Genomic DNA, 26708 nt, shown 5'->3' on the forward strand with positions numbered 1-26708 from the left:
AACAGCTATTAAAATCCAAGTGCACAAAGCCTGTAGCAGGCTTGGTAATGACAAGCTCTGTCAGCACACTGTAATTAACACGGGGTGGTATAATTTATAAGGAATGCACTATACAGTTTAACGCCAGCACAGAGGGGGTAATATCTTGTTAGCCTGCAGAATCAAAAGTAGCCTCATCCCTTGATGCCAGCATCTTTCTATCCAAATGGGCTTTAATTTATTTTTTTTTTAACTCACAAAAGCCTTTGTCACACCAAGTTAGTTTTGCGCAAGGCACAAGCAAGCCTTGGAGGTGACCCTTCACCTCCCCTCCCCCTCCCATATTAATGAAGAAGGACAGTCTCAGCAGACTGTCTTTACTGTACATAATTAAGCAGTTCTGAATGCTCAGTGAAACTCAAATGGGATGGCACGGAGCCTGGTAATATGACAGTTAATGGGATGAGACTAGCACTTATTCTGCCTCTATAATAAGCAAAGGCTTTTTGCTGTCCAACTGAGGATGGGAAGAGAAGGAAGCAGTCACAAAAGATAATAACAGTGACAACGTGGGGCTGTTTGGCTCCGCTCTGTACCTTTTATGATTGTCGCCAAAAAGGAAAGTGCACCCGAACTGGAAGGGATTACCTCTTAATTATCGTTGCTCGGTGGCTGCAATAAGCAAAGGCTTTTACTTCTGTATAGCTGTGGATTGGTGTGAGAAGCATTCCCAGAAAATAACTCTAATGGGAAGGTTTATACCTCTTTACTCTTCTTCCTGCCTCCTGCAAGCCTTTAAGCTAGTTGAAGTTATTGCCTTAATCCTACTTCTTTGGTGATACGGATGTTTAAGAAAATGATGTGTTATTTTCCTTTTAGAGGATGGTCAACAAAAGTATGTGTCATAAATGACCATTTGCTAGGTCTGTGGCTTTCCTCTGCTGACCTGCACACACACACAAATAGCATCTTTCCTTCCCCTAAAGAAAGAAACTGGGTAAAATTACCTTCAAAGGAAGAAAAACTATGGTGACCGAAACCACCAGAAATGGTTATATTTAGCTGTATAAGCTTGGTATCACAAATTTAAAAGGCTCTTTGGCTTTGTCCATTGAACAACTTGGTAAAAAAAAAAAATCTCTTTGTGCTGTATGAGCTGTGGGAATAACTGGCATAATGCAGTCATTAAATGATCCGGCCAAAGAGAAAACATATCAAACATTCATCTGAGAGGCAGCCATGCGGCACCAGGATTCTGTACTCTTGTGTTAGGAGACATCCCTGGGATGCAGAAATCTAAAGGAGCAAAAACTGGCCCTGTATTCAGGAATGAGTCCAAGTGACTACTCTGAATCACTTAGAATGTAATTGTCTATAGAAAGATACTGAAAAGGGATCACTTAGATTACGGTTTCCAGGGAGGAAGCGGGTGGGGGTGGCCCGACAGTCTAGGATTTGTAAAAAGCTGAGATTTGGAGTTTGGGTTTGTATTTTAGGCTCTGCTGCTGACCTTCTGTGTTTCCTTTAGAAAGTGCCTTGATTTCCTGAAGGATAAAGGAGAAAAACCTCATTCAGTGACTTGAGGCTTTCAAATGAGAGGGAGTCATCAGTAGCCTGCCTAATCAGCATTCCAAATTCTCTCTCTTTAGGGATTGTGTTATAAGATTAGAGATGGCATTTGGCTCCTGAGACTGTTTTCTCTGGGTTTAGCGGAGAATGCAGGTGTGGTGCCCTAGAAGCTGCGGCTGGAAACACTGAGAAACACTCTGTTTTGGAAAGGTAACAATTTGAAGAACTGAAAACCTTCACTTCCTTTCCATAAGGACGAACAGAAGTCCTTTCATTCACATCCATCATATTTTATTTCAGATTCAGAAACCTTTTCAGTTCAGCAGAAATCTCAGCATATGTTATCCTGCTCCAAAACAGCAAACGGTGGCTTAAAATACATTCATGCATTTCAAATGCTTGCTCTCAAAACAATATATATATATATATGTACACACACACACACACATTTCTACTCACATGGCTCCCATTTCAGCAATTTTGTAGGTTTTTTCCCCTTCTTTTCCTTCCCTTTGCTCTAAACTGTGCAAGCATGAAGCACATGTAAAGAGAATTCAAGAGCATTTTGTAATTCTTGAAAGGTTAATTGCACTATTTATAGACCAAACTGTAAAGCAAAAACCCTCCGCATGACCCTTCAGGGTCACCATAGTAATAGCAACCTCAGTGGAGCCCTGACCAGTCATGAATTACTGTCTGTGATACTGAGAATGCTGACAGTTCAATCACAGCACTGTTTCAATAGAGAACTCCATATATTTAAAGCGCTGATACTGTTTTCCCTCTAAATGACAGCCTTGACAGATGGGCCAAAAGCACCGCAGACGTTTGAACAAGGAAATAGAGAGGGAGCCTGCTGGAAGCTGGGCTTCACGCAGCCAGCCGAGAATGATGAATAAAGTGTGATTGTGTCTGACAGGTAGTAATATAACTATTCATTCACCATAGCACACCTGGAGCACACTATATTAAATGGTACAAGTTGGAGAGATTCTGGGACCAGAAAAGGAAGTGTGAAGAATCCCAGGCTGAGTTTTAGGTACAGCAAGACAAGAGGTCAGGGGTCAAGCAATATCAACTACCTCAGAGAAGGCTGTAATTAAATGATTTGCTTACGAAAGCGTTTTCACTGACATGTTGCCAGGATCATTACTTCAGCATGTCTGAACACTTCAAATAAAAGCAGCCTTTCCTCTCTCTCCCTCCCTGACAACTCCAGTTATTTCTTTTCTCATCTGAAGTCTCTTTCTCTTTTGCTGCTGGTATTGCTGCTGCTCCAAACCATCGTCGGAGAACAGTCGAGAGAAAGGTTGACCGGTCAAAGGGTCATCGTCCCTGGTACAAACAGCCCCTCCTGACCCCAGCGCGGTTCTGCTTGGACCAGGGCGTGGAGGCCAGTCATTGAGAGTCACATAACCGGTGGACGTTCACCCATGTGTGAAGCAGGAGCTGAGGACGTGGCAGGGGGAGAGGGTTGTGTCTGCAGACATTTGCCTTTTGCCTGGAAAGTCAGCAAAAACCCTGAGATGCTGCTGACTAGTCAAAGAATTATTTGCAAAGCAAAGCACAGAATGGGGGTGCAGGGTTCCAAGAGAGCAGGACTTTTTTTCAGAACTTGTGACCTCTTCTCCAACCTTCCACTACACACATGGCTAAATATTTCTCCACTTGCCTTAGCATTAATTTCTAATTACCATGTCCGACTGTCATGTTCTGAAAGCTTTATTCCCAGGAAGTATTGTCTCATCATAAAACAAGATTGAGCACGCTCTCAAATCTGCCATTTTAACTTTACTCATGTGTGTCTTATATAATAACATCTACAGGAGGAACGTAAAACGTCCGAGCTTAGACAGTGCTCTTTTATAATTGTGTGTGTGTGTGTGTGTGTGTGTGTGTGAGAGAGAGAGAGAGAGAGAGAGAGAGAGAGAGAGAGAATATACACACACATTGTGTGATTAGAGGCTCCCTAATAAACAAGGAGCCTGTATTGGTCCCTAGCTTGTTTCTAAGATCCTTGGGAAAGGAAACACTTGGTGGTGGCTTTTGCATGGGCGAATGTTCAACAACTGCCGCCTCAGATTAGTTGTGCTTGTCACTTCCTTTATTCACAGGACCCCGTGAAGGCCAGGAAGGTTACACTGCTGCCATGGCTGTGCTATTTGGAGGGTCCCTCTGGGAGCCGAGATGCTGGTCACTTTTGTCTCCCCGCATTCCATTTTCTCTTCTTGTCTTTGTGGCTGATTTGGCTGGTCTGAAGCTGATTCCCTGACAGCAGGGTCACTGCCTATGCAGAAAGCTCTGTGTACCCGACTTCACCATTTCAGCTTTTCCTTTCTCATGAAAATGACATTTTTAAGAGGTGGAGTTTTCTTTTCCCAGCCTACTGCAGGGTGAAACTGTGGGCTTGACACTTAGAAAGGATTTTGCATGTGACCTCTCTGATTAGCTATGGAAAACAACGTCCAGTTAGAAGTGCCCCCGCCCCCAGCCCTGACAAGCCAGGTTTTTTGTCTCCTTCACACCCTTCTTCTCCAACTGGTATTCCTCAGCTCTTTTGAAATCCTGTTGGTTACTGGGTTATGGACATATCTTTTTCTGTGTCTTCATCTGTATCTACAGATCTCTATATATTTTATCTGTGTCATCTGAAGAAAGAATATTTAACAGCTCTTGGCTCTAATTTGACCTCAAAAGAATACATTTTTGGGAACTAGGCAAAGTGCAGAATCCTATCTGGCAGGTCTCTTAAGAGAACTCAATTGAAAACTTACAGTAAAACTTCACTTTTTTTTTTTTTTTTACTTCTCAGTAAGATTTCTCCTCCCCATTAGTCTTCCTCGTGGGCATTTAGTGTATATACTTTTAAAAGCATAAACCAAATGTTTCTCCAAATGCCTCTCTGCCTTCTTTTTAAATGGACTCTAGTGTATGTAGTGAATTGAGCACAGTCATTGTGTGGCCTTGTATCTAATGCGTATCCTTTTAAACTCTAGTTGAGAGGCTGCACAGTGCTTAGTGCTGCCAGTAAGGGGAAAGGGACTGTTTTGCAAAATAAGCAAATTGGATTATCCAGTGTATAAATAGGCACTCAGTCTTTTTTTCCCATGTAAATCAAGAAAAGCAATTTGCTTGTGTAGAAAAAACCAGCACCACTACTCACACCTCCCCCATCTTGGCTGGCACTGGGAGTTCATTATAGGTGAGGAAAAGGAATTTGTTAGCACCCATACGGGCTGGAGACAGTAATCAACTAATTTGTTTCCATTTTTCTGCAGTTTAAACATAGGAATTATGAAAAATATTCTTTTGAATAACCCAAAATCTTTTGTGTTACGTTCATATTAAGACAATAAAATGAACAACTGGGTTTCTAGATTCTTCAGGCTCCATTAAAGAAAAAAAACTACAGCAAATTTGCCCAATAACTTGTGATTAGTGAGAGTCAGACTTGGGCATCACGAAGATGAATTAAACTTGGCTTCTTTTAAGAAACAGTGGGTCAGGGTTGCCATGGTGTAAATTGGGCATTATTTGAAATGAGACGCCATATCACTTCATTTGTGCATTGAAGAAAATTGCTGATTTTTAAGAACTGTTTTCATCTTTTTAGAGTAAACCTGAAGTGTAGTCAAAATTAGTATTCGCAATTAAATGGTCTTGGACACCATGCTGGTTAGGGCTCCTTTAATTATGGCTAAAAAGGTGAAATTATAGCATAGTAGAGCTAAGAGAAACTTAGCAGTCATTTTTTCCTCTTCTTGTTCTAAGCGTGAAGGGGCAAAGCTCAAAGTTATAATGCTGCATGGTGGTTGGAACAAGCCAGCACCCACGTCTGCGACGTCTCTGTGGACTGCAGCGACGAAGAGATGAGCCACAAATTACCAACCTATCCAGGGAAATGTTACACACAATGGCTATAGAAAACAGTTTAAAATGTTTAGTTAGGAGTTTGCTTAAAATGTATAATGAGCCTACGTTATGATCCATACTTATTCTCACCTGCTTTCTCTTTGAACCATGTCACAGTTGGGCATTTGTTTTTTTATTCTTTCTTTTTTTAAAAAAATTTTCATTGAAATATAGTTGATTTACAATGTCATATTAGTTTCAGGTGTACAGAAAAGTGATTGAGCTATATGTGTGTGTATGTGTGTGTGTGTGTGTGTGTGTGTATATATATATATATATATATAAAATATATAAATTCTTGTTTTTACATTCTCTTCCATCATAGATTATTACAAGATATTGAGTATAGTTCCCTGTGTGATACAGTAGGCCCTTGTTGGTTATCTATTTTATATAGAGTAGTGTGTGTATGTTTATCTCACCTCCTAATTTATCCCTCCCCCCACCCCCATTTTTTATTCTTTCTATTCTTCCATCCCATTAGTCTGGTTGTCAGTCCTGGGTAGCTAAACACAAAAAAATGAGGAAAAAAACACTGAAGTTTCTAAACAGGTGATCTTCAAAAAAAAAAAAGAGAGAGAAGAAGAAAAGAAAGTGAGTATGGGGTGTAGGACAGATGTATAAATTATTAATCTTTGGATTCTTATTTCCGGTAGGTTTTCTAATCTCCATTGCAGAATTTAACATAGGTACAGCCCATGGCTGCTATATCTAAGTATTCTGTATGTGAACGCCAATTAGGGATGCTTCCTGGCCGCCTCTCTCACTGTGCTGCTCCTCATGTTTGAGGTCTTGAGCAGTATTTGTAATCAAAGATTATGATTGGTGCACACAGTTCTGAGGAAGTGGTGTTTATAGCACTCCCCACATCAAGGGCAGCGGCCTCTGAAGCAAACCATGGTGTCCCCAGGCAGAATGAATTCAGGACTATAAAAACAAACTGAGCAGACAGCCAATAAAAAGGCAAAATCACATCTCTCCATAGTTTTAATTTACAGGGGCAAATTATAGGGGATAAACTGAAAAAAAAACAGATTTAATGACGCATTTTGCTTAATATTGTATTTTAAAGTGCAAATGGCATGCTTGTAATGGGGGAGAGAGAAGGGGGGAAAAACTGGTAAAAGAGCATTGTGCTAAAGCCTGCAGGTAAATATTAGGCTTAAAGATGAAAAGCTGCGTTTTGGGAAAGTGTTATTGATTGGAATTTTCTCTGCAAGTACCATTTTAGGACACATCTATAGGATTTATTCCATACAATAGAGGCTTGCAGTCACCGTGTCAGGATCCGCCTTGCTTGGGCATCAGACTTCAATTAGATAATGACCATGGCAGGGAGTGAATAGCCAGAGAGTCATTCATCTTCCTCTGTACATGACACAGTGTAACGGGTGTTTCTGACAATCAGTGCACATTGAATTAGGTCATTGCTGAGTTTGTCGGGCTTTGAAAGAGTCTGTGCATTTACATGTGGTGATTTCACCAGCCCTTTTCTCTTCCCTCTCCCTCTTTGCAAACAGCATCTATTGTTCGGGAGCCCATATTGTAGTGGGGATCTGAATTTATGTCCACGGATTATAAGCAAGGGTTGCCACCACAGTCCATAATCAGCTCATGAGCATTCTGCTCATGTGAGCCTGTGTGAATACAATTTTCAGTGCCCTAATGTGACAGGTAATCATAAATTAGTATTTGCTTTAAAACAACAGCAGAGTACACAGCCTGCAAGCTTAAGGAGAATGACTCAGTAAGTAGTCCAGCTCTGTAATGAAGTGGGAGCTCATTAAACAGATGCTATCTATTTCACTGAGCTGTACAAGCAGCAAACAAACCAAATGGAAATGTTTCAACAGAACACTGCAGTCAACCAGGACAAGTTCAGGTTCATTAGCTGTGGCACCATCTATAGGAATTAGTCACAGTAATAATTAAATAGTTGCTTGCTAATTTATCATTTTACATTTGCTACTACATTTGCATAATGTGTTGTGTCCCCTCCCTCATCTCTGGTTACATTAAAATGCCCTCATCTGCATGTAAAAACTGAAAACTGTGTGATTAAAAAAAAAAAGGCATCAGAAGCACCCATATTTGGCAGTTGGCTGGTGATAACCTTGTTTGCTTCAAATATTTAAGCTGTGTCTCTAATATTGGCGTCGTGTCACTTTAACAGGCTGCACTTAGGAGGCCATCCTGGGAGGAGAGAAAGACCCAGACCTGTCTTTAAGCAACTAGGTGGTGAGTTGGGTGAAGTAGGAACTCAGCAGCCAGTATTGCTAAACTAACCTGCTGTTAGAAAGAGCTTGGCATGCAACTCTGTAATTTCAATGTCCAGAAATAACAAAGCCGTGGAGTGAGACTTAATGCCATACAGCGATCAGGAATGGTTGCTCTGTGGGTTCCCTGGGGCCGTGTTGAGATGATCTGTCCTAATTGAGAAACAAAGTCATGTGGTCTCTTTCATGTGAAGCACAGTCACTTAAAGCTGATGGAAAGTACCAAATTTCACTAGTTACAGAAGGATTTAGGTTTTTAGAGAGAGCTACTCAAAACCGTAGTGATCAGCACTAAAATGTCCATGAAGCCACAGGATTCAGGGGGCGAGAGACGGGGAGATTGTCAGGGTGTCGGGATGAGGCAGGGAGAGCCAAATTAGAACTAGAGAGAGATGCTGCTTCTTATATATGGTGTCTGGGTTTGCGTTGGTTGATGAGGCGGTGATAAATTATTCAGTGGAACAACACAGAACAAAGACAATTTTTCAGGGTTTTCATTAATTATCCCTCATTGTTATTGATATGAGGTCCCTTTATAATGTAAAACAAATTACTGAATACTTTCTTTGTGTTCTTAATTCTCTTTCTCAGGGAACTCGGGTTTCACTAGCAGCCTAGAAATTGTGTTTTGGGTTGGAATAGTGATCTGCAAAGCTAGGGATTCCTGAGAGACAGAAACCAAGAGTGAGGCAGACACCAAAAGCAAATTTTACTTCTTGTGTCTGTTTGATCAACGTTGGAGCACAGACAGAGAACATAGTCTTTTTTCCCCTCTTCATCTTTGTTGTGACCATTTGGAAACCCCATCTTTTTGGCAGTGTAAACTGATTAGGTATTCTGAGATTTTAAAATCCTTGTGAGTGTGTGTGTCTAAAATCTACCTTCTTGGTGTGCTGTGAGAGAAGGTGAAGACATTTGGAGAACATTAGTGGCCAATTAAAAATGAAGATGTGTAAACTGAGGAGAGACGAGAAGCACATTATGTTTATGATAGAACAAACAGGCAGTGGAAACTGCCATTCAGTTTGTTGGCAAGGGCCATTAGAGCTTTCTCAGGAAATCAAAACATACGCCTCGTTGCGAAGAGTCTCAGAATATGCATATTGCCTCTGTTTTGTCAGTAAATTTAGGGTAGTAGAACATGAATTTTTAAAAAATGGTAAAAAATTCATAGAGCGACCATTCAAACACTTTATCTGTTCAGCAGCAACTTTTCCTTTCAGGAATCATCGCTCCTTTGCACAGAGAGGCTAAAAAGCGCATGGTCTCATATCCCAATCCCCAGGGGTAGGCACACTACCTGGGCTGGTCACCAGAGTACTCCATTCCCTGGCCCCAATGATTGGCTCAGGGATGGTCACATGACCCAACAGGCCAATTAGAACCTTTCCTGAGAGTTTTGCTGGAGTTTTGGAAAGTCCGTTTCCTTGGGGACTGCTACCTATAAAGTTTTGAGCTGCCATGAGCTATCCTTAACCCTGTGTGGAAAGGGCTTTTCTGAAAATGCATCCAATGTGGAGAAAAACCAAAAGGAGAGACAGAGAAATGAGGGAGCCAATATTTTTTTCTTCTTTCTTAAGCCATTTTGTGACTATCTGCTAGGACTTGTAACTGGAAGAGTCCTGAATAACATAACATACTTACCCAAACCTTCATTTTATGATGGAAACTGAGGCACAGTTGGTAGAAATGCATCATCTATTAACTTCTAGCCCAGTCTCTTTTTCTCTTGTGCTGAAATCAGCATATTTTAGATTAGTTCTGTGGTCTGAATGAGTCCTTGTAAGTAATTTAGTGACTACTTATAATATGAAATAGTTGTGTGCTTTACATTTTCCCCCCTGTGTTTATTTGACTACTATCAGTTCCCTCTACTACTAGACTTAAGCTCTTTGAGGGCAGTAATTGTATCTGCTTTTCTCCACCACAGTGTATCCCCAGACTTACATAGTACTTAGAACAATCAGGAGATATATCTATGTAGATATATCTACATCTAGCTAGCTAGCTAGCTATCTGTCTGTCTGTCTATAATGAATAACTGTGTTATGATAAGAGATATATTTGGTCTTTGCCCTTGGTTCCTGGGACAGTGATCCTAAAGCCCATGGAATTTCTTTAGTGATAAGAGTGTCTTTTGTTATTTTTAAGGAGCCTCTTTTGATCATATCTGAGTTTATGTTAATGAGATGACTTAGGATGGGGCCCCTATATACTCTCAAGATGGAAGTCCTGTGATTAGAAAGTCCAAGTGATTAGAACGTTGGAATTTTCAGCCCCACTCACCCAGCTCGAGGAAGGGGAGAGGGTCCTGAAAATTAAGGTCTGTAAGAACTCTTGAACAATGAGATTTTATGAACTTCCAAATTGACGAACATATCGATGTGCTGGGAGGGTGGTGCACCCCAACTCCACAGAGACAGAAGCTCCTGTGCTCAGGGCCTTTCCAAACCTCACCCTATGTACCTCTTCATCTGGCTGTTTATTTGTAACCTTTTATTAAACTGTTACACATAAATAAAATGTCTTCCTGAGTTCTGTAAGCTGTTCTACTAAATTACTGAACCTGAGGAGGGGGTCCTGGGAACCTCCAATTTATAACCAGTTAGTCAGAAGGTGACTTGGGACTGGTGACTAGTATCTGAAGTGGGTACAGTCTTGTGGGACTTAACCTGTAGGGTCTGTGCTAACTCGGGGTAGTATCAGAATTGAACTGAATTCTTGGATAAAAAATTGATGTCAGAGAATTGGAATATTGGTTGGTGTCAGAGAAAACACCCCCAACAGCCTGATCACATAAAATTTCTAGGTGAAAATCAATAAGCTACAATTGATGTTTTATTAAACAAGTTTTACATTTTTCAAATATGGTTAATAACTACACTGTGATTCAAATAACTGCACTGTGATTCAAATAACCGCACTGTGATAATGGTGATCTTTTGAATGCCAAAGTTTAGTTAATAGACAACTTGGGAGATATTGATGGGCAATGTCAGTGATATTTTATAATAGTTGCTGTAAGATAGATCAACTATCTCAAAGTAAGAAGGCTTGAAGGATGCTACTAACTCGACCACCGGCTGGGTGAATATTCTAGGAAATAGAATTGGCATTGATCTGAGTGTTTTTATTACTGAGTTTTTTAAAAGGTCACTTCAAATAACTAACCTTTACTTCCTAAGAAAATATATAAGGTTACTTGATTAGAGCTAAAGAGTAACTTATTTTGACTGTTTGGTTGAAAGAACAGGCAAGGAGTTTGGAAGGCCTGAAGTGTGTTTAAGCTTAGGCGTAGTTCTGGCCGTGCTATAATTCTAAGTTTCCCATTCATAAAATTTGGATTAATATTGCCTTACTATCACTTCCTATATCTTCACGGATATTAGGAAAATAAGTTGGCCTTTAGCAATAATTTTAACTTCAAATTAAAGATAACCAGAGAATACAGAATGTTTTATTCTCCTTGTGTCTGTCTCTGCCACCACATGACAACTATGCACTAGAAGAATAGAAGTTCTGTTTAGATTCTAAAAATGTGATTGAGGGGCATAAAATTCCTTCTCTACCTTACTTGGAATGTTGCTTCTGAGAACACTCCAGTGACTGTCATACTGAATCAACACCTTGGTTAAGTCCCTTATCTTTCCCTAGTTCAGGACTCTAATCATAAGATGGGATAGGACCATATTAAGGGGAATTTCCATGCAGTATGTGTTGTGCTGGGAGTGGTGAGTTAGCATTTGAAAAATAAATTAATAAGTAAATAAATTGATAAATAAATAAAAATAAATAATTTGAATGATGATTGACTACAAAGCACAGCACCACTTGTACTGGATAGAATCAAATATTATTTTATCTTAAGGGCCAGGGTCTTGCAGTCCCTGCCAGGTTTCCTTAGTACTAATTTAGGGCCCATTTGAGAGAATAAGAGAAAGCACTAGAGCAGTGGTCATGATTAATATCTTGAACAGTTGTATATGACTGGAAGGATGGAAATACCTTCATCATTCTTGGTCTGGTTATATGTTTTCATTTTTAATCATCTCCAAATGCTTCTTTTTTTTAAAAAAAAGAAACTATATTTATTGGTCTCATAAGAGGTATATAATATGGTGATAATCACCACTTTTGACAGATCTAAATTCTCTAAATAGCTGACATTTAATCTATAGGCTGTGAATTCAGTCATCATTGCCAAAGAGAAATCAGCAAATTGAAGGAAGGTAGAGTATCTTTAACTGGTCAGTTAGTTTAACTGAACTAGGGACACCATTTAACCTTCCTTTGTTGGAAAAATATTTCCATTGAAGAATTTGCATGAGTACTTTATAAACATTTCTAGACCAGGAATTTTGGAAGAAGACAATTAGACTTGATATCATTAAATACATTTAGTAACTGGTCAACTATTTTACAGGTCTGAAAGTACTTCCTGCTTAGAAACCTGGTTCTACTTTTATGAAACAAATTCATGCAAGAAAGAGTGCACACATAGTGGGTGGGTTCATGTCTAGTAGTGCATTTCAAAACATGAACAAGCCATGTGCAATAAGCCACTATTGACTACACTTTCTTATCTGCAATTTGTATTATTTTCTTGATGCTTCCACACAGCAAATATCTTTACCTGCAATTTGCCTAATGGCTAATATATTTTTTTGTAAGTGCAAAATTTGCATAGTAACCCTGTGATTTAGTTCTCTATTTTTCCATATATTGAACTTGTCTAAGTGCTTTGAAAAGTTTGCAGTGATGATTATTTGGATGTGATCAGTTTTATATTAATCAGGTATGATGCCTACGCAAGCAGTTTGAATTCCTAATTCTCTTAATTATATTCGTTATAGATTATGAAATTGCCTCATTTGATAATTTTACTTTGAGACCATGTTGAAAAATAACTAGGATGATCAATTCTGTTTAATACCTTCCCTTTAGTAAATTATTAGAATAAAATGATAACCAATAATAACTCAGAAGATATCTAAGATGATTCTGTTTATTGAAGTCATGTGCTTGTTCTCACTTAGAAAAAAACATCTCACTTGTTCAGGATTGATATCTCACTCCATTTGATTGATTGATTGATTGATAGATATAGATGGATGGATGGATAGATATTGGCGACTGAATTTTTGAGTTACCCAGCGATATAGAACTTCTTTGATTTGATAGCATATTACTGCTCTCTCTGTTTACCTTTAGAGGGTGACTTTTATGTGAATATATTCCAGAGGAAAATCAATGTCTCCATTTCTTTGGCCAAGTTTTGTAATGTCATTTCTTGTTCCTTAAAAAAAGCCACGAATTACCTAATGTCCTAAGAAAGAAGATGGAGCTTTTGGTCTTAAGATGTCATCTGAAAGACCCTAGCCAATCAATTTTGTGCTACCCAAGTTATCTGCCTTCAAAGGGTGAAGGACTGAGTTGAAGCTTTTGAGATTGGAATCTCTGGTTCCAGGGAAACTTGAGTATTTTGACCCTGAGGTCTCTACTGCTAAGCTGATCCTCTAGCATCTGACAGGTCATATTTGTTGAATTCCATAACCTTGATCCTGGTCCTGTTCCCGTGTGAAATGTGTCATCATTTTGTTTGCTCCTAAAATGCATAGCACATGAGGTAAAATATATCTGCTTCTCAGTAGCAGTCAAGCCACAGGAATTCTGAAACTTGGGTGACTGAAATGGCATTTTCAAGGTGCCAGATGTGTCTACATTAATAGCTTTCACATGGCAAGTCTGTCTAACCTCACAGTACAAGCCTTTTGTAGCAGTTATTGGCAAGTTTTATATACAAGTAGATGACTTTTCCAAATACACTGGATTTCAGTTCCTTAACTTCCTTTCTTCCAATTATCTTGACCACTACCCTAATTCACTTCAAGCGGGGGGGATACTGGAGAACTTCTCATTATCAATATCTACCACTTTTCCATATTTACAACTTGAAGTCTCTCCCTTTCCAACTGTAGCCTACTATCTTTCAACTTCACTCCTACTGGTACCATGACTGCAAAAAATATTTTCTCTCCAGGACCTATTGACCACTGTTCCTTCCATTTCGTGATCCTTCACTTGCCCTCTTATGTCCTTATTTGCATCCTCAATTAGATTAGGTTGTGTGGTCCACCCTTAGAATCATCCTTTGCATACATGCTCAACTCCCTTCAACTTCTTACTTTGCATAATCACCTAGCAAAACCCCATCCCTCGTTACATCCAACTCTGACTAATCGAAGCTGGCACCTGTTCATCTAAATGTGCCTTGGAGAAAAAACAAGCAAACTACTATGCTTCCTATTGTCGCTTTAAATGCATGCCATCTCAAGTTGGTTCTGAGTGCTACTTGGCAATCCTACTGCATTTCATTCTCCCACTTCATGGCCGGCTGTTTTATACCTTTTTTCCTCACAGTTACAACTCTGACTTCCCTATTATCACTATCATCTGCCAACTATGTTTTCTATTTATCTGAGAAAACAGAAGCAGAGTATTTCTTCGAGCCCCTACCACTATATCATTCCACCTACCAGCATCTGTGCCCATATACTCTGCTTTCCATGCTATTATTATGGATGAAATGTCCTTCCTCTCCCATTCTTCCATTTGTGGACCAGATTCCATTCCTTGTCATTCATCATTTCAGAATTCTCCTACTATTTCTCTTGCATCACCATTCTTTACCCTCTATATTCGGTCACTTACATCAGCACATACTATTCTTTTTTTTTTTTTTTTTTTGCGGTACACGGGCCTCTCACAGTTGTGGCCTCTCCCATTGCAGAGCAACAGGCTCCAGACGTGCAGGCTCAGCGGCCATGGCTCACGGGCCCAGCTGCTCCGCGGCATGTGGGATCTTCCTGGACCGGGGCACGAACCTGTGTTCCCTGCATCGGCAGGTGGACTCTCAACCTCTGCGCCACCAGGGAAGCCCCATACTATTCTTTTAAATTTAATTTTTGTTTTATACTATAGTTGGTTTACAATGTTGTGTTAGTTTCAGGTGTACAACAAAGTGATTCAGTTATACATATACATATATCCATTCTTTTTAAGATTATTTTTCCATATTACATATAGATTCTTTTTCCATATTAAAGAAAATTGGGTAGAATTCCCTGTGCTATACAGTACGTCCTTGTTGATTATCTATTTTATTTTATTTTTTTAACATCTTTATTGGAGTATAATTGCTTTACAATGTCGGGTTAGTTTCTGCTGTATATCAAAGTGAATCAGCTGTGTGTACACATATATCCCCATATGCCCTCCTTCTTGCGTCTCCCTCCCCCCCTCCCTATCCCACCCCCCTAGGTGGTCAAAAAGCACCAAGCTGATCTCCCTATGCTATGCAGCTGCTTCCCACTAGCTATCTAGTTTACATTTGGTAGTGTATATATGTCAATGCCACGCTCTCACTTTGTCCCAGCTTACCCTCCCCCCACCAGGTGTACTCAAGTCCATTCTCTTTGTCTTTGTCTTTATTCCTGTCCTACCCATAGGTTCTTCAGAACCTTTTTTTTTTTTTTAAGATTCCATGTATATGTGTTAGCATATGGTACTAGTTTTTCTGACTTCCTTCACGCTGTATGACAGACTCTAGGTCCATCCACCTCACTACAAATAACTCAATTTTGTTTCTTTTTATGGCTGGGTAATAATCCATTTTATATATGTGCCACATCTTCTTTATCCATTCATCTGTTGAGGGACACTTAGGTTGCTTCTGTGTCCTGGCTATTGTAAATAGTGCTACAGTGAACATTGTGCTACATGACTCGTTTTGAATTATGGTATTCTCAGGGTATATGCCCAGTAGTGGGATTGCTGGGTCATATGGTAGTTTTATTTTTAGTTTTTTAAGGAACCTCCATACTGTTCTCCATAGTGGCTGTATCAATTTACATTCCCACCAACAGTGCAAGAGTGTTCCTTTTCTCCACACCCTCTCCAGCATATATTGTTTCTAGATTTTTTGATGATGGCCATTCTAACCAGTGTGAGATAATATCTCATTGTAGTTTTGATTTGCATTTCTCTAATGATTAATGATGTTGAGCATTCTTTCATGTGTTTGTTGGTAATCTGTATATCTTCTTTGGAGAAATGTCTATTTAGGTCTTCTGCCCATTTGTGGATTGGGTTGTTTGTTGTTTTGTTATTGAGCTGCATGAGCTGCTTGTAAATTTTGGAGATTAAGCCTTTGTCAGTTGCTTCATTTTCAAATATTTTCTCCCATTCTGAGGTTTGTCTTTTCACCTTGTTTATGGTTTCCTTTGCTGTGCAAAAGCTTTTAAGTTTCATTACATCCCTTTTGTTTTTATTTCCGTTTCTCTAGGAGGTGTGTCAAAAAGGATCTTGCTGTGATTTATGTCATAGAGTGTTCTGCCTATGTTTTCCTGTAAGAGTTTGATAGTGTCTGGCCTTACATTTAGGTCTTTAATCCATTTTGACTTTATTTTTGTGTATGGTGTTAGGGAGTGTTCTAATTTCATTCTTTTACATGCAGTTGTCCAGTTTTCCCAACACCACTTATTGAAGTGACTGTCTTTTATCCATTGTATATCCTTGCCTCTTTGTCACAGATTAGTTGACCACAGGTGCGTGGGTTTATCTCTGGGCTTTCTATCCTGTTCCATTGATCCATATCTCTGTTTTTGTGCCAGTACCATATTGTCTTGATTACTGTAGCTTTGCAGTATAGTCTGAAGTCTGGGAGCCTGATTCCTCCAGCTCTATTTTTCTTTCTGAAAATTGCTTTGGCTATTGGGGGTCTTTTGTGTTTCCATACAAATTGTGAAATTTTTTGTTCTAGTACTGTGAAAAGTGCCATTGGTAGTTTGATAGGGATTGCATTGAATCTCTAGATTGCTTTGGGTAGTATACTCATTTTCATAATGTTGATTCTGCCAATCCAAGAACGTGGTGTATTTCTCCATCTGTTTGTATCATCTTTAATTACTTTCATCAGTGTCTTATAGTTTTCTGCATACAGGTCTTTTGTCTCCTTAGGTAGGTTTATTCCTAGGTATTTTATTCTTTCTGTTGCAGTGATAAATGGGAGTGTTTCCTTACTTTCTCTTTCAGATATTTCATCATTAGTGTATAGGAATGCAAGAGATTTCTGTGCATTAATTTGGTATCCTGCTACTTTACCAAATTCATTGATTAGCTCTAGTAGTTTTCTGGTGGCATCTTTAGGATTCTCTATGTATAGTATCATGTCCTCGGCAAACACTGACAGTTTTTCTTCCTTTCTGATTTGAATTCCTTTTATTTCTTTCTCTTCTCTGATTACTATGGCTAAAACTTCCAAAACTATGTTGAATAATAGTGGTGAGGGTGGTCAACCTTGTCTTGTTCCTGACCTTAGTGGAAATGGGTTCAGTTTTTCACTTTTGAGAATGATGTTGGCTGTGGGTTTGTCATAGATGGCCTTTATTAAGCTGAGGTAAGTTACCTCTATACCTCCTTTCTGGAGAGTTTTTATCATAAATGGGTGAATTTTGTCAAAAGCTTCTTCTGCATCTATGGAGATGATCATATGGTTTTTCTCCTTCAATTTGTTAATATGGTTTATCATATTGATTGATATGTGTATATTGAAGAATCCTTGCATTCCTGGGATAAACCTCACTTGATCATGGTGTATTATCCTTTTAATGTGTCATTGGATTCTGTTTGCTAGTATTTTGTAGAGGATTTTTGCATCTATGTTCATCAGTGGTATTGGCCTATAGTTTCCTTTTTTTGTGACCTCTTTAGTTTTGGTATCAGGGTGATGGTGGCCTCGTAGAATGAGTTTGGGAGTGTTCCTCCCTCTGCTATATTTTGGGAGAGTTTGAGAAGGATAGGTGTTAGCTCTTCTCTAAATGTTTGGTAAATTTCACCTCTGAAGCCATCTGGTCCTGGGCTTTTGTTTGTTGGAAGATTTTTAATCACAGTATCAATTCAGTGCTTGTGATTGGTCTGTTTATATTATCTATTTCTTCCTGGTTCAGTCTTGGAAGGTTGTGCTTTTCTAAGAATTTGTCCATTTCTTCCAGGTTGTCCATTTCATTGGTGTATCGTTGCTAGTAATAAATCTCTCATGATCGTTTGTATTTCTGCAGTGTCAGTTGTTACTTATCCATTTTCATTTCTCATTCTATTGATTTGAGCCTTCTTCCTTTTTTTCTTGATGAGTCTGGCTAATGCTTTATCAATTTGTTTATCTTCTCAAAGAACCAGCTTTTACTTCTATTGATCTTCACTCTCGTTTCCTTCATTTCTTTTTCAGTTATTTCTTATCTGATCTTTTTGATTTCTTTCCTTCTGCTAACTTTGGGGTTTTTTGTTCTTCTTTCTCTAATTGCTTTAGGTGTAAGGTTAGGTTTGTTTATTTGAGATGTTTCTTGTTTTTGAGGTAGGATTGTATTGCTATAAACTTCCCTCTTAGAACTGCTTTTTTTTTTTTTTTAAACGTTACACGGGCTTCTTACTGTTGTGGTCTCTCCCATTGCAGAGCACAGGCTCCGGATGCGCAGGCTCAGCAGCCATGCCTCACAGGCCCAGCCGCTCCACGGCATGTGGGATCTTCCCGGACCGGGGCACGAACCCGTGCCCCCTGCATTGGCAGGCGGACTCTCAACCGCTGCGCCACCAGGGAAGCCCTAGAATTGCTTTTGCTTCATCCCATAGGTTTTGGGTCATTGTGTGTTCATAGTCATTTGTTTCTCGGTATTTTTTAATTTCCTCTTTGATTTCTTCAGTGATCTCTTGGTTATTTAGTAGCATATGTTTATCCTCCATATGTTTCTATTTTTTAAAGTTTTTTCCCTGTAATCGATACCTAGTCTTACAGTGTTGTTGTTGGAAAAGATACTTGATACAATTTCAGTTTTCTTAAATTTACCAAGGTCTGATTTGTGACCCAAGATATGATCTATCCTGGAGAATGTTCCATGAGCACTTGAGAAGAAAGTGTATTCTGTTGTTTTTGGAAAGAAATGTCCTATAAATATCAATTAAGTCCATCCTGTTTAATGTGTCATTTAAAGCTTGTGTTTCCTTATTTATTTTCATTTTGGATAATCTGTCCATTGGTGAAAGTGGGGTTTTAAAGTCCCCTACTATTATTGTGTTACTGACAATTTTTCCTTTTATGGCTCTTAGCATTTTCCTTATGTATTGAGCTGCTCCTATGTTGGGTGCATAAATATTTACAATTTTCATATCTTCTTCTTGGATTGATCCATTGATCATTATGTAGTACCCGTCTTTGTGTCTTGTAATAGTCTTTCTTTTAAAGTCTACTTTTTCTGATAGGAGAATTGCTACTCCAACTTTCTTTTGATTTCCATTTGCATGGAATATCTTTTTCCACCCTTTCATTTTCAGTCTGTATGTGTCTCTAGATCTGAAGTGGGTCTCTTGTAGACAGCATATATACGGGTCTTGTTTTTGTATACATTCAGCCAGTCGATGTCTTTTGGTTGGAGCATTTAATCCATTTACATTTAAGGTAATTATCAATATATATGTTCCTATTACCATTTTCTTAATTGTTTTGGGTTTGTCATTGTAGGTCTTTTGTTTCTCTTGTGTTTCCTACCTAGAGAAGTTCCCTTAGCATTTATTTTAAAGCTGGTTTGGTGGTCCTGAATTCTCTTAGCTTTTGCTTATCTATAAAGGCTTTCATTTCTCTATCAAATCTGAAAGAGATCCTTGCTGGGTAGAGTAATCTTGGTTGTAGGTATTTCTCTTTCATCACTATAAATATGTACTGACACTGGCTTGCAGAGTTTCTGCTGAAAGATCAACTGTTAAGCTTATGGGGATTCAAGGGAATGTTATTTGTTGCTTTTCCCTTGCTGCTTTTAATATTTTCTCTTTGTATTTAATTTTTGATAGTTTTATTAATATGTGTCTTGGCGTGTTTCTCCTTTGATTTACTTGGATGGGACTCTCTGTGCTTCCTGGACTTGATTGACTATTTCCTTTCCCATATTAGGGAAGTTTTCAACTATAATCTCTTCAAATATTTTCTCAGTCCATTTCTTTTTCTATTCTTCTTCTGGGACCTCTAAAATTCGAATGTTGGTGCACTTAATGTTGTCCCAGAGGTCTCTGAAACTGTCCTCAATTCTTTTCACTCTTTTTTTCTTTACTCTACTCTGTGGTAGATATTTCCACTATGTTATCTTCCAGGTCACTTATCCATTCTTCTTTCTCAGTTTTTCTGCTATTGATTCCTTCTAGAGGATTTTTAACTTCATTTATTGTGTTGTTCATCATTGCTTGTTTGCTCTTTAGTTCTACTAGGTTCTTGTCAAACATTTCTTGTGTTTATTCTATTTCCATGATTTTGTATCATCTTTACTATCATTACTCTGAATTCTTTTTCAGGTAGACTACCTATTTCCTCTTCATTTGTTTGGTCGGGTGGGTTTTTACCTTGCTCCTTCATCTGCTGTGTATTTCTCTGTCTTCTCCTTTTACTTAACTTAATGTGTTTGGGGTCTCCTTTTCACAGGCTGCACGTTCATAGTTCCCATTGTTTTTGGTGTCTGCTCCCAGTGGGTGAGGTTGGTTCAGTAGGTTGTGTAGGCTTCCTGGTGGAGGGGACTGGTGCCTGTGTTCTGGTGTATGAAGCTAGATCTTGTCTTTCTGATGGGCAGGACCGCATTCGGTGGTGTGTTTTGGGGTGTCTGTGAACTTATGATTTTAGGCAGCCTCTCTGCTAATGTGTGGGGTTGTCTTCCTAGTTGTTTGTGATGGGGTGTCCAGCACTGGAGCTTGCTAGTCATTGAGTGGAGCTGGGTCTTAGCGTGAGATGGAGATCTTGAGAGAGGTCTTGCCAATTGATATTACATGGGGCTGGTATGCCTCTGGTGGTCCAATGTCTGGAACTTGGCTTTCCCACCTCAGAGGCTCAGGCGTGACACCCAGCCCGAGCACCAAGACCCTGTCAGCCACACGGCTTTTGGGAAGTCTGAGGTGTTCTGCCAGCCTTCAGTAGGTTTCTATAGGAGTGATTCTACATGTAGATGTACTTTTGATGTACTGTGGGGAGGAAGGTGATCTCCACATCTTCCCCCTCCACAGTCTTGAAGGTCCTCTCTTGTATCATACAGAAAAGTAATTCCAGGTGAATCAACCTCAACTAATCAATCACCCACTAACAACACAGGAGAATATCTTCATTATCTCAGAGTAGGGAAATATGCGAGATATGTTCATTTTCTGCTGCTCCTGGATGAATTCTGAGAAGTGTGAAGAATAAGCTTGAAGTGAATCACAACCTGCTCCTTTCTGAGTTTTTCTGCATCTGTTGTGAAGCTCTGTTGAGGATGGTCCCTCTTAGATGGGCTGTTCTTCCAGGTGTGACTCCTGTCCCCACCTTCCTGCCACAAAAGAGCTGCTTTTTTCCAGAGATGCTGAGACTTAAGCCTTGGGTGCGAACCCTCTGAGCCCACAAGTCGGAAAGGGTGGAAGTCAATATCGATTTTATATATAGTAGTGTGTATATGTTAATCCCAAACTCCTAATTTATCCCTCCCCAGACTTTTCCCCATTGGTAACCATAAGTTTGGTATTGAAGGCTGTGAGTCAGTTTCTGTTTTGTAAATAAGTTCATTTATATAATTTTTTCAGATTCTACATATAAGTGATATCATATGATATTTGTCTCTGTCTGACTTACTTCACTTAGTATGATAATCTCTAGGTCTAGTCATGTTGCTGCAAATGGCAATATTTCATTTTTTAATGGCTGAGTAATATTCCATTGTATCTATGTACCACAACTTCTTTATCCTTTCCTCTGTCAAAGGACATTTAGGTTGCTTCCATGTGTTGGCTATTTTAAATAGTGGTGCAGGGCTTCCCTGGTGGCACAGTGGTTAAGAATCCGCCTGCCAGTGCAGGGAACACAGGTTCGTGCCCTGGTCTGGGAAAGTCCCACATGCCATGGAGCAACTAAGCCCATGCACCGCAACTACTGAGCCTGCGCTCTGGAGCCTGTGCTCTGCAACAAGAGAAGCCACCACAATGAAGAGTAGCCCCTGCTTGCTGCAAGTGGAGAAAGCCCGCCTGCAGCAACAAAGACCCAACACAGCCAAAAATAAATAAAAATAAAATAAGTAAATAGTCTTGCAGTGAATATTGGTGTGCATGTATCCTTTTGAACCATGGTTTTCTCTGGATATATGCCCAGGAGTGGGATTGCCAGATCATATGGTAGTTCTATATTTCCTTTTCAAGGGAACCTCCATACTGTTCTCCATAATGGTTGTACCAATTTACATTGCCACTAACAGTGTAGGAGAATTCCCTTTTCTCCACACCCTGTCCAGCATATATTGTTAGTGGACTTTTTGATGATGGCCATCCTGACCAGTGTGAGGTGATACCTCATTGTAATTTTGATTTGGATTTCTCTAATAATTACAGATGTTGAGCATCTTTTCATGTGCTTTTTGACCATCTGTATGTCTTCTTTGGAGAAATGTTTATTTAGGTTTTCCGCCCATTTTTTTTAATTGGGTTTTTGTTTTTTTCATATAGAGCTACATGAGCTGTTTGTATATTTTGGAGATTAATCCCTTGTCAGTCACTTCATTTGTGAGTATTTTCTCCCCTTCTGTGGGTTGTCTTTTCATTTTGTTTATGGTTTCCTGTACTGTGCAAAAGCTTTTAAGTTTCATTAGGTCCCATTTGTTTACTTTTGTTTTTATTTTCATTTCTCTAGGAGGTGGATCAAAAAAGGTCTTGCTGCAATTTACATCAAAAAGTGTTCTGCCTGTGTTTTCCTCTAAGAGTTTTATAATATCTGGTCTTACATTTAGGTCTTTAGTGCATTTCAAGTTTATTTTTGTGTATGGTGTTAGAGAATGTTCTAATTTCATTCTTTTACATGTAGCTGTCCAGTTTTCTCAGCACTACTTACTGAAGAGACTGTCTTTTCTCCATTGTATATTCTTGCCTCCTTTCTCATAGATTGACTGTAGGTGAGTGGGTTTATTTCTGGGCTTTCTTACCTGTTCCATTGATCTGTATATCTGTACCAATACCATACTGTTTTGATGACTGTAGCCTTGTTGTATAGTCTGAAGTCAGGGAGCCTAATTCCTCCAGCTCCGTTTTTCTTTCTCAGTATTGCTTTGGCTATTCGGGGTCTTTTTATGTCTCCATACAGATTAAAAAATTTTTTGTTCTAGTTCTGTGAAAAATGCCATTGGTCATTTCATAGGGATTACATTGAATCTGTAGGTTACCTTCAGTAGTATAGTAATTTTGACAATATTGATTCTTCCAATCCAAGATCATGGTATATCTTTCCATCTGTTTGTGTCATCTTCAGTTTCTTTCAGCACGCTCTTATAGTTTTCAGAGTACAGGTCTTTTGCTTCCTTAGATAGGTTTATTCCTAGGTATTTATTCTTTTTGATGCAATGTTTAAATAGGAACGTTTCCTTATTTTCTTTCTGATCTTTCGTTGTTAGTGTATAGGAATGCAAAGATTTCTGTATATTTTGTATTCTACAACTTTACCAAATTCATTGTTGAGCTCTAGTAGTTTTCTGGTAGCATCTGTAGGATTTTCTATGTATAGTATCATGTCATTTGTAAAGTGACAGTATTACTTCTTCTTTTCCAAATTGGATCCTTTTATTTCTTTTTCTTCTCTGATTGCCATGACTAGGACTTCCAAAACTGTGTCAAATAAGAGTGGTGAGAGTGGACATCTTTCTCTTGTTCCTGATCTTAGAAGAAATGCTTTCAGTTTTTCACCATTGAGTATGATGTTTGCTGTGGGTTTGTCATATATGGCCTCTATTATGTTGAGGTAGGTTCCTTCTATGCCCATTTTCTGAAGAGTTTTATGATAAATTGGTGTCGAATTTTGTCAAAAACTTTATCTGCATCTATTGAGATGATCATGTGGTTTTTATTCTTCAGGTTGTTAATGTGGTGTATCACAGTGGTTGATTTTATGGCTATTGACAAATCCTTGCGTCCCTGGAATAAATCCCACTTGATCATGGTGTATGATACTTTTGATGTATTGTTGGATTCGGTTTGCTAGTATTTTGTTGAAGAGTTTTGCATCTGTGTTCATCAGTGATATTGGCCTGTAATTTTCTTTGTTTGTGGTGTCTTTGGTTTTCGTATCAGGGTGATAGTGATTTCATAGAAAGAGTTTGGGAGTGTTCCTTTCTCTGCAATTTTTTGGATGAGTTTGAGAAGGATAGGTATTAACTCTTCTCTAAATATTTGATAGAATTCACCTATGAAGCCGTCTGGTCCTCGACTTTGGTTTGTTAGAAATTTTTAAATCACAGTTTCAATTTCAGTATGAGTGATTGGTCTGTTCATATTTTCTATTTCTTCCTGGTTCAGTCTTGGAAGATTGTACCTTTCTAAGAATTTGTCCATTTCTTCTAGGTTGTCCTTTTTATTGGCATAGAGCTGCTTGTAGCAGTCTCTTAGGATGCTTTGTATTTCTGCGGTGTCTGTTGTAACTTCTTCTTTTTCATTTCTAATGTTATTGATTTGAGTCCTCTCCCTCTATTTTTTTTGATGAGTCTGGCTGAAGGTTTATCAGTTTGGTTTATTTTCTCAAAGAACCAGCTTTTAGTTTTATTTATCTTTGCTATTGTTTTCTTTATTTCTATTTCATTTATTTCTGCTCTGATCTTTATGATTTCTTTCCTTCTACTAACTTTGGATTTTGTTTGTTCTTCTTTCTCTAGTTCCTTTAGATGTAAGGTTAGATTGTTTATGTGAGATTTTTCTTGTTTCTTGAGGTAGGATTGTATTGCTATAAACTTCCCTCTTAGAACTGCTTTTGCTGCATCCCATACGTTTTGGATTGTCATGTTTTCATTGTCATTTGTCTCTAGGTATTTTTTGATTTCCTCTTTGATTTCTTCAGTGATCTCTTGGTTATTTAGTAACGTATTGTTTAGCCTCCATGTGTTTGTTTTTTTTATGTTTTTTTCCCTTTAATTTATTTCTAGTCTCATAGTGTTATGGTCAGAAAAGATGCTTTATATGATTTAAATGTTTTTAAATTTACTGAGGCTTGATTTGTGACCCATGATGTGATCTATCCTGGAGAATATTCCATGTGCACTTGAGAAGAAATTGTAATCTGCTGTTTTCTGATGGAATGTCCTATAAATATCAATTAAATCTATCTGGTCTATTTTGTCATTTAAAGCTTGTGTTTCCATATTAATTTTCTGTCTGGATGATCTGTCCTTTGATGTAAGTGAGGTGTTAAAGTCCCCCACTATTTTTCTGTTACTGTTGATTTCCTCTTTATAGCTGTTAGCATTTGCCTTATGTATTGAGGTGCTCCTGTTGGGTGCATGTATATTTATAATTGTTATATCTTCTTCTTAGACTGATCCCTTGATCATTATGTAGTGTCCTTCCTTGTCTCTTGTAACATTCTTTATTTTAAAGTCTATTTTATCTGATATGAGTATTGGTACCCCAGCTTTCTTTTGATTTCCATTTTCATGGAATATCTTTTTCCGTCCCTTCACTTTCAGTCTGTATGTGTCCCTAGGTCTGAAGTGGGTCTCTTGTAGACAGCATATATATGGGTCTTGTTTTTGTATCCATTCAGCGAGCCTGTGTCTTTTGTTTAGAGCATTTAATCCATTAACATTTTAGGTAATTATCAATGTCTATGTTCGTGTTACCATTTCTTACTTGTTTTGGGTTTGTTTTTTGTAGGTCCTTCTCTTCTCTTGTGTTTCCCACTTAGAGAAGTTCCTTTAGCATTTGTTGTAGAGCTGATTTGGTGGTGCTGAATTCTCTTAGCTTTTGCTTACCTGTAAAGGTTTTGATTTCTCTGTTGAATCTGATGAGATCCTTGCTGGGTAGAGTAATCTTGGTTGTAGGTTCTTCCCCTTCATCACTTTAAATATATCATGCCACTCCCTTCAGGCTTGTAGAGTTTCTGCTGAGAAATCAGCTGTTAACCTCATGGGAGTTTCCTTGTTTGTTATTTTTTCCTTGTTGCTTTTAATAATTTTTATTTGTCTTTAATTTTTGTCATTTTGATTACTGTGTGTCTTGGCGTGTTTCTTCTTGGGTTTATCCTGCCTGTGACTCTCCGTGCTTCCTGGACTTGAGTGGCTATTTCATTTGTCATGTTAGGGAAGTTTTATTTTATAACCTCTTGAAATATTTTCTTGGGTCCTTTCTCTCTCTCTTCTCCTTCTGGAACCCCTATAATTCAAATGTTGGTGCATTTAATGTCCCAGAGGTCTCTTAGGCTGTCTTCATTTCTTTTCATTCTTTTCTCTGTATTCTGTTCTGTGGCAGTGGATTCCACCATTCTGTCTTCCAGGTCACTTATCTATTCTTCTGCCTCAGTTATTCTGGTATTGATTCCTTCTAGTGTACTTTTCATTTCAGTTTTTGTTCATCTCTGTTTGTTTCTTCTTTAATTCTTCTAGGTGTTTGTTCTTTAATTCTTCGAGGTCTTTGTTAAACATTTCTTGCATCTTCTGAATCTTTGCCTCCCTTCTTTTCCCGAGGTCCTGGATCATCTTCACTATCATTATTCTGAATTCTTTTTCTGGAAGGTTGCCCATCTCCACTTCATTTAGTTGTTTTTCTGGGGTTTTATCTTGTTCCTTCATCTGGTATATAGTCCTCTGCCTTTTCATTTTGCCTGTCTTTCTGTGAATGTGGTTTTTCTTCCACAGGTTGCAGGATTGTAGTTCTTCTTGCTTCTACTGTCTGCCCTATGGTGGATGAAGCTATCTAAGAGGCTTGTGCAAGTGTCCTGATGGGAGGGACTTGTGGTGGGCAAAGGTCAGTAAAACTTTAATCTGCTTGTCTGCTGATGGGTGGAGCTTAGTTCCTTCCCTGTTGGTTGTTTGCCCTGAGCTGACCCAGCACTGGATGCTATAGGCTTTCTGATGGGGCTAATGGCAGACTCCGAGAGGGCTCACACCAAGG

Source organism: Tursiops truncatus, chromosome 3 (assembly GCF_011762595.2).
Source record: "Tursiops truncatus isolate mTurTru1 chromosome 3, mTurTru1.mat.Y, whole genome shotgun sequence".
In the NCBI taxonomy this organism is placed as follows: Eukaryota; Metazoa; Chordata; class Mammalia; order Artiodactyla; family Delphinidae; genus Tursiops; species Tursiops truncatus.